This window comes from Octodon degus, unplaced genomic scaffold (assembly GCF_000260255.1).
Source record: "Octodon degus isolate 3935 unplaced genomic scaffold, OctDeg1.0 scaffold00719, whole genome shotgun sequence".
Lineage (NCBI taxonomy): Eukaryota > Metazoa > Chordata > Mammalia > Rodentia > Octodontidae > Octodon > Octodon degus.
Window position 1 is genome coordinate 20,805 of NW_004525295.1, and position 8,238 is coordinate 29,042.

The 8,238-nt window shown below is 37.1% G+C and overlaps 1 pseudogene; it reads right to left on the reverse strand.

Annotated features, from left to right (window-relative positions):
* Positions 1 to 1,128: 1,128 nt before the first annotated feature.
* Positions 1,129 to 2,484, reverse strand: LOC101582716 (annotated as a pseudogene).
* Between the last annotated feature and the right edge of the window lie 5,754 nt (positions 2,485 to 8,238).

Consider the following 8,238-nt stretch of genomic DNA (forward strand, 5'->3'; position numbering starts at 1 on the left):
GCTGAGTTTACACACCTATAATATTCAATAACGGAACTTAGAAAAAATGGGGTATGCCTATGAATGTCCATTTTGTATCTGTGTATTCAACGTGGTTAGGATAGATATATAGTTGCATCCTCTTAATGAATAGAATGATTTGTTCTAATTGTGTTTGTAAATAGGATCACAAGTCCGCATCTTGTACAGCAATTAACCACTAAGAAGAATTTATGCAGTGTAATATTTGTTGAAGCTGCACTTCCAGTTTGATTTGAAACTGTCTCATTGCTATCTGTTTATCAATAAAACTTTGAAAAAAAAAGAGATATAATACACTAAAGAATGCAGATATTGAAAAACTCAAAGCTTATAATAGTAAAGACACACTTATTAGTTCTTTTCCTCTGAAAGAACCTACAACCATTAAAGCTGAATGAAGTTCTTTCAGTTACTTGACAAACACAAAAAGGAGGAAAAACTACCTGACTCCTTAGTTCCAACCATGTTCAATTTTATTTTAGATTAATGTAAATATCTATTCATATATTTATAAAACTTGAGTGAATACAATTAGAGGTTTTCAACCCGATATGTTACTTATCACCTACCTTTAACTTCAGTAACTAATAGACATTTATTATTAAGAGCCTGTGCCACCAAAAGATTAATTTGTATAGCAAAATTTAAAAACTCCTGGTCAATTGGGTAATTTATGAGACACAGAGCATACTCATTTAATATCTTACCCCAATTACTCTTCCAGGAAAGTGGGGAATAGAAGGATATTGGAAATGCATTGAAACATAATATTTAGAATAATAAAGACATATGGAAGTAAAAATCAAAGATTATTACACAGAATCTAAGTGAACAAAAAAAAAATAGAAACCCCCGCCCCCAAAATATGTTTCTCTCCCATGCAAACACACAGCAACCCATGATCTTTTCCTAGATTACTCTTTGGATATTTAATTCAATTGGCCTTAATTACTTATAGTGTGCAACACAATTAGGGAGAATTTGTTTTTAATTTAGCTTTGAGAGAAGCATGAATGGATGTAAATTCTACTCCCAGACCACTGTAGGTATCACAGTAATTAAAAACAACAATCTCTGGTCTTGATAACCTTTCACACCAGTCATCTGCTAACCTTTGGATCCAGGTTTTAGACTTGCAAAAACTTTGGGGTTTTTTAGAGCAAATGAGAGCTCATTAAGGAAAGAAATGAAGTGGGAACTTCTCTCAGATTTCTTTGACTCAAAAATGACCAAAATAGTAAAGTGAGGTTCTGTGTGGGTTAGGAAATAGGTGCTTTTAACTTTGTCATCAAAGAAATGGACCACTTTCTCCAAGCTGCTCAGGTCAGAGGTGCGGTCTGTCATGATTATGATGACATTGGGCTAGTGCAGAGATACCACTGCTGGGTACTGGTACACTCCCTTAGGGCCTCTCTGTAGGAATGGGGGTGATAATAGCCATGACTTTAAAAACTTTCTGAACCTTGGTTGTCAAAAATTAAGGACACATTGACAGCATTATATTTCCTTTCTTTCTCCTTTTATTTTTTGAAAAAAAATATATTTCCTGATGAAGTTAGAAATCTTTCCAAAACTGTCTGGGTTAGCTTTTGTAATCAACGCTTTCATTTCTGAAGCAGTAGTTTGTCAGCTCAGTGTCTCATGAAAGTAAAAACTAAACTTGACAGGAGCATGTTTTTGAGCTTCATCTGCCAAAGGAAAAGGTGTGGGTGTTGAACGGCCATTTGTGACTGCCCTCCAAACAGATGCTTCTTGGCTTCTTGCTGCTTTTCAAAGATGGCCCCAGGTCTGCAGCTTGGTGTGAGCACTGTGCAAGTTCAACAGGGAAGGGAAGAACTTCCACTCAGAGAACTGAGCCTGGGCCTTGAGGAGATGACTTAAGACATTGACTTCCAGCTGGAAATTGCTCTCCAAAGGACTGAGGATTGGGTGATGGAATCTGGAGCTGTACTTCTTGAGGTTGGTGTCCAAAAGTCCCACAAGATTTTCAGCATTGATGAACTTCTGTGTACTGAGGGTGTACATCTTCTCACAGAAGTCTTCAAACTCCATCTGAGCCTGAGCCTGAACAAAGAAACAGAGCTGCTCTGATAAGTAGGAGAGGAATTCTTTCACATGAGGAGCAGTCTCAGCCAAGGCTCTGCGACCTACCACCACTTTCTTCAGCTCATTATGCAGGGATGTATAGATGGTGAGCATGGAACCCCTCCTGCTGAAGAATAACTGGCTCCCTAGTTTTTGCCCCAGGTAGATGAGACTGTGATAGACCTTGGCCGTGGCCAGGTGCACCAAGGCACCCAGCAGCGAGAGCCATCTGGCTCCTACCCTCTTGTTGGCTTCTCGTTCCTTCCCCACATTGTCTTTGGCCTTTTCATAAAAGAAGATACCCAGGTGAGAGAAGAACATCTCCGGAACCATCTGTTCCATGGTTACCGGGACAGCCAGTGGGATAGATTCCCCCATGTGGGCTGCGCTCCAGCTTGACTCACATGGCTCTCAGTCCTTTCTTTTTTTAAACCTAAGATCTGATCTCATTTTCTCTGTAGTCTGATGAAATTGTTTATTGACTGCAGTTGCTATTATTTCAGAAATTTTACATCTGTGACTTCCAAGTTCTTTTGGAACCTTGTCTCCTGAACTTGTTCCGCATAGGCGGGAGATAAGACATTGCCTTTTGTTTCTCCATTTTGATACTTTTGGAACTTCCAATTTCCTGATGTAGTAAGTAGTGATTGCTCACTTTTGTGAGTGAGCAAGGCTCCCACAATAGTGGGAGGTAAGTGTAGGATCACCACTGCTCCCACTGTGTGCAGTTCAGTATGGCATCTGCCTCAGGGAGCTGGAGGTTTATTCACAGCTCAATAGTCTCTGATGATGAGGAGGGCTGACTGAATTTTCTTTTGGCTCTCTTAATGGTGAGTGCACCATGTAGGGTTCAACAAGGCTCTTGCAACTGGTCATAGAGGCATTTGCAGCTCAGTCAAGCTCCAGGGACAGTGGGGGTAGGAGTCTAGGCAGGGCTAACCTGGTCCCTGTATCTGTCTTTGTACCACCTGCTTTCTACAATTGTAGGAGAGGTGGTCGCAGCTCAGTCAATCTCTGACAATGGTCAGTGGAAAGGCCTGGATCCACAGCTGCTCTTCTGATAGAGAATTATTATCTAGAATTCAAAAACTTTAACACATTCACAAAATCAAAGAACTGAATCACTAAACGGTTCAATGAATTTAGCAGACAGTTCTTTTTAATTTAATATTTAAGAGTAAAAACAGAAGCCAAACCAAATACAAAAAATGACAGAATTAACATACAAAGGTACATATGTTACAGATTTTCAAAGCAGGAATAGCTAATCACCAATAGTTGTTATGCAATGTATGTTTAATGTCAAATCTGTTGCTCAAATTAACATACATAATTATGTGATTGGACAAATAATTGAATATTAATACTTGCTTTCAAGAAATCTGAATTTTTAAAAATTATTTTTAAAAGGGTATAACAATGGATAAGACATTAGAAAAAGTGCACATGTAGAAGACCAAGAATTGAGGTATTCAACCATGGGCTTTGTATTATGCCTTGCCATCCTTGATGTAGTTGCTCAGATTGCAGATATCAGCAAACAGACTTAGTAAAGGTGAAAATTCTAAACATTAACTGCTATTGTCAAAAAACTGATTGACATTATTAGTAAAATTATCTCAGGCATCCTGTATATATACTTGCAGGATTTTTCCCCTTCCTTTTCCACATTTTCTCTTTTCGCATCTTCATTGTTTAGTACTTAAATTCAGGTTCTTTTGATTTTACTATGCCTATTATACCTCTCAGGTTTTATTTATTCTTTTAGATTATTATGCTTTAGGAGAGCAGACATTTTTTAAACATAGGCATAGTCACTTTGTAATTGGAAAAATGTGCAAAAAGTTATTTGTTAGGGATATTTATTCATATATTTATGCATTTTGAATTTTTTGCTCAAAATATTATTTACTTAATGAATGTTGAAATTTATTTTAATGAGAAAAAAGATAAAATAGCAATGAAACAGTTTCGAAATAGGTTACCTGACAAGGTCAGTCAATTCCCTCAGGATTTACTCTGGAACCCTGTACTGCATTTTGTACATACTTTGTCAGTTCCAGCCATGTGGATGAATCACAGCCATTGCTTGGCCAATTTGCTTTCTGTGAACGCCTGAGAAAATTGTTTTCTCTCCAGGTGATCCTCCTTAGGCACACTCTACATCATCGATCACTTTCCTCTGTGGCCTCATAATCTCCTTGATCAAAAAATTTGGGACTTCGCTGAGTTACAGGATGTTACAGTATAAGTTCACGTATGTACTATGTTCTCACTGACATTGAAAGGCTTGGGCCAAAATGTTAGCTGTCCTTGCAGCCCTTCTTTTCCTCTAATTTTTGGTCTGCAAACTTGTTATTAGCCATCTAAATGAGAAGCTTAATGAGATTATCACCTTATAACATAGGCAGTTGAGCTTAACCTCACTATCTGTCTGAATAGCAAACATCTGAGCAGATTTGACTGACATTGTCAGACGCAAAAGTTATGTTTCTTGTTATGTAGGTCTCGGTCTTAACCATTTATCAGAAAAGTATAAAAACAAGGTATAAAAAATAAAGACATATTAGTATGCTGAGCTGTAAAAGGATCAAGACAACAATTTCTGACATTGCCAGTCCTACGAACAACCCACTACTATTATGGACTACTGGACTATATTGGATTATTTTGCTGAATTCATGCACCTACAATATTTAAATGGCAATGGAATACGCATCTCTGACAAAACTAAACAAAAAAAGGGATACAAATGAAGGACTAATTTGTACCTGTATATACAAAATAAAATAGATATATACCTACTTTCCTTTAATTAAATGATATGAAAGATTTGTACTAATAGTGTTTGGATAGGATATCATGTCTACATCTTGTACTATGAATAACCACTATAAAGACAACAATATGCAATGTATTAATTATTGAAACTGTCCTACTAATTGGTTTTAAAACTGTCTCATTGTTATTTGTTTCTCAATAAAATTAATAAAAAGAAACTGTTATACTAATCAGTTTTGAAGCTGTCTTATTGTTATTTGTTTCTTGATAAAATTAATAACCCCCCAAAACAGGTTAGTAAATACAATAATTAGTACATTACATTTTTTGTCATCATAGTAATTTATTCAGACGACAAGATACAGACATGATATTTTGTGTAAACAATATTAGCACAAACCTTTCTTCTCAATGAACTAAGAGAAAGTAGTTGTATATCTATCCATATATATATGGATAGATATACAACTACTTCCGTTTTCTTCCGTTTTCACAACAAAAACCGTCCTTTAATTTTCTATTGAAATTGTACCCAGGTACCTGGATATCTGGATTACAAGTCAGATCTATTTGTAATTTTAAGAGGAAACCCATATTGTGCCATCTAGGAACTGTATCATATTATATTCCCACAACAACTATATAAGAGGTTTCTTTCTTCTACCTCTTCTGCATTTCTTATTTTTGTCTTTTTGAAAATAACTATTCTAACTGAGCCATACATATATCTTTGATGAATATTTGTTAAGTCCTGACTGTGTGTTCTGAATTGTGTTCCACTGCATGCTTGCCTTTTCTCATCACGTTATGGGAATATATGAGTTGGAGTTGATGGATATAAATTTTACTCAAGAATTAACATGAGGTTAATCATATTTTAAAAATTATAGCTATAATACAGTAAAAGATCATAGAACTGTGAAAGAAAAGTGTAAGACTCTTGTTGAATATATATAGTCTGGAAGGTTTTTCTGGAAGTGGTGAATATACTAGCAAATTTCATGATGGGAATTATTTCATTTTGTACTCCAGTAATAAACTCTTATATATTTTTGTAACTTATTTTATTTCAAAGAGTTAAAACAAGATAATATACAAATAACAAAGGCAGGTATGTGTGGGACATACTGCACTCACCGGATTCTAACTCAACCACACCCCAGGCCCGGTGTATAAGTGGGACCTCCTGCAAGCTTACTGGAACCTCTTTCATCAGATAGACCTGGTGTTGAACACTGAAGCAGAACTCCTTGCACAGAGGCAAGAGGTGAGATCCACCCAACTATTCGAGGAGCATAACATTTTGCCAGAGGTTCACAGTGGGTCCACTTCCATGGGTTGCAGCAGGAAGAATCACAGTCCAGTAGCCAGATCCAAGCCAGGCCTGCCTAGATGAGTTCAAACTTGGTAAATCAGGATCCAGTAAGCTGAGAAACTGCTAGAACCAGAACTATGAGATCATCCTCATGCTCTCTTGATTGAGAGTGACAGGTAACCAGGGTGAACAAGTCTGCCTGGAAGACTACAGGTAAAAAAGGTAAGGTGATCAGATAGAACTTAGGGTAACTAATTTAAGTACAAATTCCCAATATAATATCTGCATAGTTATACTGTCATAATTTTTATTAGGATATAAAAGGCAAACACATTAGAGAGAAAAGTTTGGCAAATGCTAATCTCACCATCTATTATTAGTGCTGCTAATTATAGTAAATACAGAACTCTAACTGCTTTAAAAATGTAATCTCTCTCGGGTAGAATTTTGGTAGGTGCTAAGGAAACAACTTCACCAAAGCTCTGCACAAAAGGTCAGAGGAGAGTGCTATACAAAATGACAAAGGCAAACAGCAAATGCAGTATCAGGCCCCGAATCCTCTGAGAACAAATGCAGGAGACAAAGAAGAAATAGGAAGTCACATACCTGAAATCTCTGAAATAACATCTGAAGTAAGGAAACACCTGCAGAAATGTATAGAGGAAATCAGAGTAGAAATAATCTCTGAAGTAAAAAAAGAAATGATAACTGTAATGAAAGAATTACTAAGTGCTTCTAAAGAAGACAGTGGTAAAAAATAAAGGAGATTATAAAAATAATGAAATCTTTGAATGAGCAATACAGGCAAGAAAGAGAATGCATGAAGCAGACTCAAAGAGATATATAGGAAATAAAGCTTAATCACAAGCTGGAAAAATCTCTTGAATGAAAGTGAAGATAGAGTTTAGAACCTTGAAAACAACATTGCAGCTAGTGAAAAGGCAAGAAAAAATCTCTTAAAAGTAACTAGGATGCCAGAAAATAATAATTCAACATATGCAAGATGATACAAAGATGAATAATGTAAGAATAATAGGCATTCATGAGAAAGAAGGAGTCAATACAAATGATATAAAAAGAAGTTGGGGAAAAATATTAATAGAAAACTTCCCAAATATGGTGAAACAATCTGACATTCAGGTAACCAAAGCATGTAGAGCTCCAAATAACCTTAACCCAATTAAAAACACACCAAGATATATAACAATCAAGATTCCAGAAATAGAGCACAAGAACCATTTACTAAAATTTTCTAGAGAAAAGAAGCATAACAAGTTTAAAGGAAAATCCATCAGAATAATGGCAGATTTCTCTTCACAATCCATCCAGGCAAGAGAAGCATGGAGCAATGTAGTTCAATTCCTGCACAAAAACAAATTCCAGCACAGACTTCTATACCTTGCTAAACTCTCTTTCAAGTTTCATAGAGAAGTGAAATACTTCCATGACGAAGAACAACTAAAGAATTTCATGAGTACAAAGTCAACGCTACATGGACTACTAAAAGATATTTTAGAGAGGAACCAAAATGACCACAACTCCACAAATGAGAACAGAAGGAACCCACCAAATAAGGCAAACAATTAAACACTGGAAAAAAATGGGTATAGAACAGCAGGTAAATAACATGTCAGTAATAAATCAATATATCTCAATTATAACAATCAGTGTAGAACCCCCAGACCCAGTCCTAGCCCAGGTCCGGTGAGTGTGTGGAGAGCTTCCTGCTAACCTGCGCCAGCGGGAACAGTCCCAGCCCAGGTGCAGCGTGGGCCGGACACTCTCCCACGCCCTCGGGCTGCCCCCCACCACTCCGCCGTACCTCCCCCACACCTCCCGCCCAGTAGGAATTTCTGCCGAGGTCCAGGAACGCCCAGACCCAGTCCTAGCCCAGGTCCACAGCGGCAAGGAGCTGAGCACAGCAGCCAGACCTAAGCCACACTCAGCTGGATAAGTCCAAACTCTGTAGAGCTCCACCTGAACTTCAGTACGTGTGAAGGTTACAACTACAGGAAAGATCTACAACAAAGGGCAGA